This window comes from Mus musculus, chromosome 2, assembly GCF_000001635.26.
Source record: "Mus musculus strain C57BL/6J chromosome 2, GRCm38.p6 C57BL/6J".
NCBI classification, from domain to species: Eukaryota; Metazoa; Chordata; class Mammalia; order Rodentia; family Muridae; genus Mus; species Mus musculus.
This window is the reverse complement of record NC_000068.7, coordinates 180,348,541-180,359,323: the sequence shown is the minus strand read 5'-3', so window position 1 is coordinate 180,359,323 and position 10,783 is coordinate 180,348,541.

The window sequence follows — 10,783 nt, the reverse complement described above, 5'->3', positions numbered from 1 at the left end:
CACTTGAGGACTGGCCCTGCTGAAACCTGCTCCTCGCAGTCCCCAGGAGCTACCAGCTATTAACTCACTGCCATCCTCTGGCCGTTTGTGGTGCTGCCAGAATGCTAGGAGGGCTGGAGCTGCTGGATGTTAAGGAGTGGCCACAACCTTCTACAGACATCCCCAAAGCTGCGAGCCTATTGCACTCATGGTTTTCATCTCTGGCCACGCACTGACAGCTCCATCCCTCCCTTCCTGCCACTGTTGCTAGAGGCAAGCCAACTGAGGGATGTAGCTCTTTACCCAAGAGCAAAGGCTCAGCCCTTAATCCGACCCCCAAGGGGAAGCCAGGGACAGCTGAAAGAAAGTAGGGAGTGCAAAGAAGAACAGAGGGGAGGGAGCAGACAGAGCCCCAGGTAAGAGGGGTGGAGGAAGCATCTTAGAGATGGAGTCTGAGTTCCAGTGGAGACCAGGAAGGGCTGGTCCTGAGAGACTCTTGCAGGGGACAGCTCCCCCACTGAGGCAGAGAAGTGCCAAGTGTCTCTTGGCAGAGAAGACTGGGACTCAGCTGCAGCTCAGCGGTTGCAGTCTCAGCACCGACTGAGCCCAGGGTGACCGACAGGCTAGGCCGGCCTCCAGGTACTGCACCAGCCCTGCAGCCCCAGCTCTGCAGCCAGCACAGCAAGGAATTCTCAGAGCAGAGGTTGGAGTTGGGGGAACCAGGCAGAGCCTACAGGACTCTGCAATGTATGAGACACAATGTGGCCCAGCAGAGAGGGTGTACTGTTAAGTCACCAGGCACACAGCGAACAGAGAAGGTACTCATCAGGGCTTCTATGCCACACAAGCTACTGGAACCTCAGGACAGTGTCCTGAAGGCTGCCAAGACAGCCACTGGCTTACACAGCTCAGGTATGAATTATAACTAAGCATGCTCACTGCCTGCCAGAGGTGGGACTCATGGCCATGACCCTCAGGAACAAAGGTAGACATATACCTGTGCACACCTGTGTCCCAAAGGACCCATTTAGAGCATCATGGTATACACAGAAGCAAGTGTCCATGTCTATGCAGTCTTCCCCCATAAGCACATGTCTATGCAGTCTGCCCCTTCCTGGTTGCTGCAACCCCACTGAAACTTGTTACTGGGCCAACGGCCTAAGACCACCAGGAGGATCGATGGACATTCTTTCCTAAGAAAGCATTGTCCAGTCTCCAATACAGAGAGACTGAGGTATAACCTTGAGGGAGCAGCCAAAAGAATCCAAGAACCCAGGTTGAAAACCAAGGCTGGAAGACACACACAGATAGGATCTGGGCCAGTTTTCCCTATAAGCCAAGAACAGGGAAGTATCCAATCAAGGAAAACTCAGAGAGCCAACCTTCCCATGAGCAGAGCCTTTGAAGGAGGCCACACAGGTAGGAGAGGGAGAACGAAGGTCTGAAAGAAGAGGGATAAACTGGGGCTCTCCCTTCTTGGTACAGGTCTGGCCTGCTTTGGAGAAATGTTTTAACAGAAGCCTGGTGTATCTGGCTCGCACAGAAGTTCCTTAGACAGTTGTGGCCAGAGGGCTCTGAGCTTGGCGGTGCAGAGCCAAACATATCAGCAGTATCTGGAGAGGGCATGAGAGCATCCGGTTGTATGTATTGGTTAAGAGTTCCTTTGGCTCAATGCTGAGAGTGTCTCTGGGTCCCAGAGGGCAGCCAGGTCCTCTTCAGGATGAGGACACGGTTTCTTTCTGCCATCTGTCTACAGGACACATGGCAGAGGCTCTTTTCCTTGGGCTTTTGAGCTAACGGAGACTTTTGACAGCAGTGGCTTTGGCATCCTTCCTTTTGAGGACACTGAACTCATGTCTCTGCTTCATGCATCTGAGCAGAGGCTTTGGGCCTCAACCCAGCCATGAGTGTGAGCAGCAGTCTGAGTGTGAGCCTGATGAGTACCCTGGTGTTTCTGAGCATCTGGGCCCTGGCCCCTTTCTTGTCATGTATGGATCCCTGCTTTGAATTGTGGCTTATTTGGGCTGTGTTCTCTGAAGAAAAAAAAAAAAAAATGCCTGACCTAGGGCCAATCAGCATAAAATGGGACAAACTGAAGAAGACTGTCAGTCAGCAGGCAGGGGTGTGGGGCCTTTCTGCCCAGTGATCCCACTAGGCCAAGTCAGGGTGGAAGACTGGGTAGGAATCGGTGCCCCACTCATGTGGAACTGCTGGGCCCTCTGACTCACGTCTGCCCTAAGAGAAGTTCTGACCACTCTGGGATACGTGGGGACACCCAGCCAGTGTGCACCTCCTACAGAAGCCTGCACTGCCCAGCCTCCCCTAGCAGAAGAGAAGCCTGCTATGGAGGTGACCCTCACCCACAACTCCTTCACCCTGGCGTTTGCTGATGACAGGAGTCTCGGCAGCCGTCTGCATGGAGCCACTGACCAGGACGCGGCTAGGCTTGGCCTGGGAATTGCTTCGTCAGGAGGTTCTTGTACAACCTACGAGCCTGTTGGAGCTTCGGCCAGCACAGTGAACATCTTGGGGTGAGGAAGGGGATGGCAGCTGGCCTGATGCATCGGGCCTCGCACAGCCTGTGGAGAGGAATGGAGGTGCTTAAGCCAAACTCTCACTGTGTGACAGAGACCCTCAGGGTCACCTACCCAAGATCCAGCCCTTACCAAGACCCAGGGTAGGGCTCACAGCCTTCCTCATAATGCTCATTCCAGCCCCCTGTGGGCACTCTGAGCAGGATTGTGATGTCTACCCCCAAGCAAGCTGCCCCTTTGACCTCAGTGTCCTCCCTAAGCCACCCCGGATCAACATCATCTGTATCTGTTATTGTTAGCTCTAAGGATGGCCTCAGCTTTTCCCAACTTTGCCCTCTCTGGGGCCATTGGATCAGTGTGCCTTGCTGGACGAGGTCACCAGGGAAGTAACTGTCTCCTCAGTTTTTATTGACAGAGAGCTCTAGGGTCAGAGGACCCAGCAGGTTTACAGAGTCTTAGGGATATAGAGTAAAGTCCCTGAGCCCTGACAGTCGCCAAGGAAAAAGGAAGGGCAACTACCGTTCAGTGAGCAAGACGCGGCCCCAGCCTCTGAGCCTCTGCCAGCACTGACTGGAACATACACGAGGGTATCTCCTATGGTCAAAATACACTCAGAGAAGTGCAGGGTGGGACTGTGTTACAAGGTAAGGAGCGGGGTTCAGCAAGAACCAAGAAGTAAAGGGTAACACAGCCATACAGCCCTTCTAGAATCAACCCTGGGCTCAGGTTTTCACTGTTCAGACACCAAAAGGCCACAGGCAGCAGGGACAGAACAAGGCCACAGCCCATTCCTTGTGATGTTGGAGATGGGGTTGCAGAGATGATGGTGACAATGGTTATGATGGTGATGACAATAGTCACAGTGGTGGTGACAATGCTGGTAATGATGGTAGAACTGGTGGTTATGGCAAAGGTGATGGTGGTGATAGTGGAGGTGGTGGTGGTGATGATGGTGATGGTGGTGGTGACGGTGACATGATAATTGGGGTCAGAGCCAATCTGTTGGAAAGTAACCTCAAGAGAATAAGTACCTCCCCTTTTTCCTGGCCTGTTTCCGGCCTGCTATGTAAGGGCCAGTGTCAAATCCCTTAAGGGTCTTCTCAGTCCCAGTACTGTCAGGGTGTCCTGGGGAGTCTCACTCCTGAGCGTAAGATGACAGCACAACCCTCCAGGCTAGCAATGGGCAGTGACCACACGGGTGGTGAGCACACAGGCAGCCCTCAGGACACTGCAAAGGCATGAGGGAGTCTAAGGGTGACAAAGGCAGAGGAGACGCAGATATCCCATCGTGTCCTCACTTTCCATGATGTAGCCGCATGTTCTGCGTGGGGCCAGGAGATGCTAACCCAGCTGGAGGACAAGGAGCCTTCTTGCCCAGTGTTCCAAAGGTTGGTGTTTTCTCCACCAACCCACTCTGTGCCACTCTGGACCTAGGAGCCTATTCAAGCCCACATGACCAGTGCCCTCCAGAGCTCCCCAACAGGGAAGCAACAGGCACGTCATACTCACTCCCCCTCCCCACAAGGCCGCTCCCACCCCTGAGAACGCTTGGCCCATCCAGCTGCCTTATCTTGTCTCACAGTCAGACCACCCACCAAAAGCCCAGGCCAGGAGCCAGAAGACAAGATACAGCCCACCGTCCCCACCAAGCCCACATTCCCATTATATCCTGACTCTTGCTGTCTGTGTCCTCTGCCTGACAACTCACACCTCTGGTATCAGGGGGGCAGCATCCAGAGGACCCGAAGGGTCTGCTGATAAGATCGCAGCCTCCATCCAGAGCCTGAGAGGTCTCTGATACGGTGACAGGCTGAGAGGGATGGGATGCCATTACACAGGACACCTGGGGCTTGAGCGGTCCAGAGAATAGAAGCCATGTGTGGAAAGACCTGAGGCAGAAGCACACTTAGCCACAGACACACCCTCCCCCGCCTGGCAACAAATCCCCCCTCCCGGTGGTGTCTGGGATTTAGCTCTGCCATTCCTGATAACAAGGAGCCACCTATCAAGTAGGTGACCAGACTGTAGACTGTGGGAAAGTCATCTGAAGAATCTCATCCTCTGCAGACAGGCAGCCTGTGGCGTGGGACGGCTCCGGGTGGTAAGCGCGACAGATTCCCCACATTCAGGGGGCCTGGTAGTTTCCAAATTTTAACTGTAAAATGTTCCCATGGGGAAGTGCCTAAGAGGCGGGGACTCGGTGACAGGGTCTGTCCTAGATCAGGGCATACCTCGGTATGTTTCAGGCAGGTCAACCTAACACTGCCCACACTTGGTCCCAGGGAGCAAGGCTGTTGGTCCATACACATCCTTGCATATCCTCAGAAGTCAGGAGGCGACCACAGAGCCAACAGGTAACTAGACAGCCAGTTCCTGGAGGTTGTGATGGGAAGTTGGGGTACGCAGCTCATAGCCAAGGCTCCTAGCAGGGTTAAGCAAGGAGTGGAAGGAAGTCCGCCACCAGAAGAGAGGGGTGGCCAAAGGATCCCCAGGGAAATGAAGGAGGGACCTGTGGGACCCTGAATGTTGGAGCCTTCAGAGCCTTCCCATCTACTCAAGTATCTTCTTCAAGGAAGGGTTGAGGGGCAGTATACTGGAGGCCCTGTGCCCTCTGCACTTTGCAAGATCTGGGGACCTGAACCAGCAGAACACTTTCTGCTCAAGAGAGCTGACCCTGCTGGGCACCTCCTGCCAGACCACTGTCTCCCGGGATGGCTCTGCACGCTGTGCTTTTCCCTCGTTCTACTTCCAACACTGGAGGCCCCACCCAGGCCAGGTGATCCCCACCCAGAGCCAGGAGAGTTGGCTCTGCCTACCCTATCTACTTAGAGGCCCTGAGGCTGCTTGTGTACCTGGCCTCATTTTGGGGGCTCTCACTAGGGCACATTTGTGACTTAGAGCCACACCTGGAGTGAGAAAGACTCAGGACTCCTCAAGCTGTCGCAGCTGTCAGATACCACGAGCAAAGGCACATGAGCCACCCAGAATCAAAGAGAAGATTCTGGTCCTGGAGCTACATGAAGAGTATCATGTAGCCAAGAAGCCCTAAGTGCTACATCACGGGCCAGTTTTTAGTAGGACTGGGGTTTCTGAATGACAGCTCCAACCATAAGGAGATACCACTTACTCACACCACCACCAGCAGACACATCAACCTAGACACACACACACGCACACGCACACGCACACGCGCGCGCACGCGCACGCACACGCACACACACACACACACACACACGCACGCACACGCACACGCGCGCGCGCACACAGAATAGTAATCACACACTATGCACTGATGCCTCCAGTGGCATGCCTCAGGCTGCCCCCTGTTGGTGAGATGTTGCACTTACACCAGGAACACTCGCCAGCCCCTTCCAGGCTTTTGAGCAACCTGGTAAGGATCCACACTCTCCATTCTGAATTTTGTGACACTGTGGGGCACTGCTGTGAGCCTGCTTGCTCTAAACATCTCTGCCGTCCAGGTTCAGGGGCCTGGAACCCTCCAGACTACACCCCAAGGATGTTCGCATAGCTAAAAATGTTTCCTTCACACAGTGCTCTATAATAAATGAAAAGCTACAAAAAGCTTCCTAAAATTTTCCTTTTGTAAAAACACAGGCACCAAAGGGATTGGGCTGTCTGGCTGTACTTCAGAACGTGATCTGCATGGTAGCGTGATGGAGCACACCTGTAATCACACACAGCTCTGAGGCAGGAGAATGGTGAGCAAAGCTAACCTGGACAACCTAGTGAGACCTTGTCTCAAGAGACTCAGGTCCGGTGGCTCATATTTGTAATCCATCACCGTGGAGGCTGAGGTAGAACTGCAGGTTTGAGGACAGCCAAGGCTACAGAGTGAGACCCTGCAGCAAAAACAAATAAAAGAAAACTAGGCTTCTGCCTGCAACCACCATGTCTGAGAGTCACATCCAGGGACCTGAGCCATCAGAATGTGCAATCAGGGCCACACTGCTGGACCAGCATATTCAGACTGTCTCACACAGTGTTCCCAAGGGCTAGAGTGCACCATACAGGACATGCAGTGAAACTCTGGGGTTGAAACTGTCGCTGAAGGAGTTCCTGGAACAGTCTGCAAACAAGATCAAAAAGGAGGATGTGGTACTGGCAAACAGCTGTCCAGGGAGGGAGAGCCAGAAGGGTGAACCAGACCTTTGGTCTCTTCCCACCTTGTGAGGATGCGGTCACCCCACCCTATCCTCATCAGCCATCCTCTGGATGACTCCTCGTCCCAGAAACTGCCTGAGCCAACATTAACTCAGAATTCATAGTTGGGTTCCTACCACTGTAGACAAAGACGAAGTGTGTCTCAACGCTGATTTGGGGAGCTGGGCATATAACTTAGTGGAAGATTGCTTGCCCAGCATGAGTGAAGCCCTGGGTTCCATCCCAAATATTAAATAAATCAGGTGTGCTAACACATGCCTGTAATAAAAAAGATCTCTGATTCTCCCTCCTAGTGGTCTCCTGGGTGATCCCCCCTGGTGATCCCTCTACATGGAGCTCCGACTTTCAGTCACCCATAGTGACTGTATCTGGCACCAGTCTTGGGGCAGGCAGATGTGCACCCCCTTTTCTTCATTACTCTCATTGCAAAGCTGGCTTTGTAGAAAGAATGGTTCCTCCTTCAGCCTCCCCTAAATGCACTTGGAAGGAATAACAGCAGCGGAAAAGTCTATGCTGAATGCAAGCAGGCCCCTCAGGCCACACCACCAGGACCACAGCAGAATGCTCAGAGTGGCAAGCACTAGACAGCGAAGGAAAGGTCTTGGGTTTCCCCAGGCTCGGGCTTTTTCCCTGGACCCTTCCTTTCTTCCTTCTCTGCAGAGCCCTGGGTGGGTTACACTGAACGTCACATAGATTCTCCTCTCTGTTCAAGGCTGTCTCTCCTGCTCCTCAGCTCTCCTGCTTTAACACAGAGATCCTATCTCCTGCTTCAAGAATTCAACTGCTCGGGGCTGGAGAGATGGCTCAGCAGTTGAGAGCACTGACTGCTCTTCCAGAGGTCCTGAGTTCAATTCTCAGCAACCACATGGTGGCTCACAACCACCTGTAATGGGATCCAATGCCCTCTTCTTGTGTCTGAAGACAGCTACAGTATACTCATATACATAAAATAGATAAATAAATCATAAAAAAATTATAAAAATTCAACTGCTCAAAGATGAGGTATGTATTGGCGCTACTCCACCATCCTGCCTTCTGGGTCTGGGTGAGGTGGAAGGGTGTTTGGCTTCCTAGAGGCAGGGATGAGACTGGGACTCAGCAATGCTGGAAGAAGGAACAGATATGAACATCATCCTCTGTACATATACATGTAACTACGGTTGCACGGATGTGCCCTTGGTACACATGTAATAGCAGCAGAAAGCAGAAACCTGCTTCCACGTCAGCTGCCTGGTGCCAGCGTGAGATGCAGCCATCAGGAGGCAGGATGGTCTACTGCCTCTGTGTGCTGCTATCCCAGCAGTGTACAGTGACATCGAAGCTATAGCCTGAAGTAGGCATTCATGGATGAAATGTCTACGGTCATGAAGTTTCTAAGACAATGTGTACATGACAAGCTGGCTGTCAACCTTCACGGCTAGCCTTGGGGAGAAAGAATTATGAACAACTGGCATTCAGCTTCCCTTTGCTGTCTGTCCAGAGGGGAGCCCTGCATCCCCTAGGGTCCCACTAGAGCCTATAATAGCCAAGACAGCTGCCACATGATAGGCAGGGCTGGTCGCCTGCTCACATCCTCCAAGAACCCTAGTATTATCTCCTAACTTACATTTCAGGAGGGCAATGTCACCATAGTCAGTGCTGTATGTCCCTGGACATTTCTGATTTCCATGCTGGCCAAAGTCAACATGACTCCTCATGTGGTGCTGGGTTTCCAGTCTTACTCTACTGCCCCCTGGTGGTCCTTCTGAACCAAAGGGGCTTCTGTGAGGCATCAGGAAGGCCAGTGCTTCCTCAGGTATTGAATACCACAGAACTTTTGACCTTGGCCCCTCCCCTGATGGACTTAAAGACTAGGCAACATTCCTGATTGACCCCAGGCCCATCTTGATAGTGTCATTAGTCCAGTCTTGGTGGCGGATAGTGAGCTGACCTCCCCATTCCTATAAATCCCAAGGTGTCCAAGACAGGTCTCTAAGTAGAGAGGCATCAAGATATTCAGGACAGAGTCACTGCCTGCTCCTTTCTGGGCAGAAAAATGTGGCAGTGGGTGGTATAGTACTGCCCACCTGGGTGTGACCCTTGAGAGAGCAGCCCCCTTGCACAGCTCAGGACTCTTTCCCTACCCACCTTCCTTCTTGCCCTACCCAAACACAGCAACCAAGATCATTGCAGCCATGACGTACCCTCCTCATTTCATACCAAAAAAATGAAGATTTGTATCTACACATTCTGGCTGCAGTTGCTTGGACTTAACATATATGATAAGTACACATAAGCAACCCAAAAAAAATTCAACCAGGGAATTCCTGCAGCTGACAAACACCTTTACTAAAGTGTTTGTACAAGACTAACTCAAGTAAAGAAAAAAATCAGTAGCCCACAAATGACAAATGGCCTGAGAAAGGAATCAGGAAAACAAGATCCTTCATGATAGCCACAAATAATGTAAAATATTGGGTAACTCTAACCAAGCAAGTGACAGACTTGTATAACAAAAACTTCAAGTCTGTGAGGAAAGAAAATGAAGAAGCTATCAAAAGATGGAAAGATCTCCCATACTCATGGATTGGTAGGATTACCATAGTAAAAATGGCCACCCTACCAAATCTACAAATGCAATACAATCTCCACCAAAATCCCAATGCAATTCTCTATAGACCTTGAAAGGACAATACTTAACTCCATGTGGAAAACCAAAAAACCTAGGATAGCTAAACCTAGGATACTCCTGTACAATAAAAGGACGTCCAGGGGCATCACATCCCTGACTCAAGCTGTACCTCAGAGCTATAGCAATAAAACCACATGGTATCGGCAGAAAAGCATTGGCTGATCAATGAAATCAGTGAACACCTGATTTTTATAAAGAAGCCAGAAATACACAAGCGAAAAAATTTAAAAAGCATCCGCAATAAATGATGCTGGTCTTACTGGATATCTGCATGTAGAAGAATGCAAATAGATCCATATCTATCACTCTGCACAAAACTCAACTCTAAGTGGATCAAAGACCTCAACATAAAATGAGATACACTGAACCTAATAGAAGAGAAAGTGGGAAATAGCCTTGAACGCATTGGCACAGGAGACAACTTCCTGAATAGACATCAATAGCACAGGCACTAAGATCAACAATCAATAAATGGGACCTCATGAAACTGAAAAGCTTCTGTGAAGCAAAGGACACTGTCAATAGGACAAAACCTACCGAATGGGAAAAGATCTTCACCAACTCCACATTTGACAGAGGGCTAATATCCAAAACCCATTAAGAACTCGAGAAAGTGGATATTTTAAAAACCAAATAATCCAATTAGAAGGTGGAGTTCAGATCTAAACAGAATTCTCAATGGATAAATCTCAAATGGCTGAGAAACACTTAAAGAAATGTTCAACATCCTTAGCCAGCAGGGAAATGCAAATCAAAGCTACTTTGAGATTCCATCTTACACCTGTCAGAAAGGCTAAGATCAAAAACACAAGTGACAGCTCACACTGTTGATAATGTGGGAGGAGTAAGGAGAACACTCCTCCGTTGCTGGTGGGAGCGCAAACTTACACAGCCACTTTGGAAACAGATATGGCAGTTTCTCAGAAAATCGGGAATTGATCTACCTCGAGACCCATCGATACCACTCCTAGGCATATACCCAAAGGATGCCACATCCTACCACAAGGACACTTGTTCAACCATGTTCATAGCAGCCTTATAATAGCCAGAAACTGGGAACAATCTGAATAATGGATAAAGAAAATGTGGTTCTGAGAGAATTCCTCAGCTGTTAAAAAAAATGACATCATGACATTTGCAGACAAATGGATAGCACTCAAAAAAAAAAATCCAAAATCCACCCTGAGTGAGGTAACCCAGACCCAAAAGACAAACGGTGTGTACTCACTGGTAAGTGAACATTAGCTGCTAAATCCACAGATCATACTCCAATCCACAGACACAGAGAAACTCATGGATCTTCTTGGGAAGGGGAAAGAGCTTTGTAGGTGGACTGGGGGTGGATGGGGGTGGGAACAATAGGGATCAGGCTGGGGGAGGAGAGTTCTGGGAAAGGCGACTGGAATTGGAGGGGGTA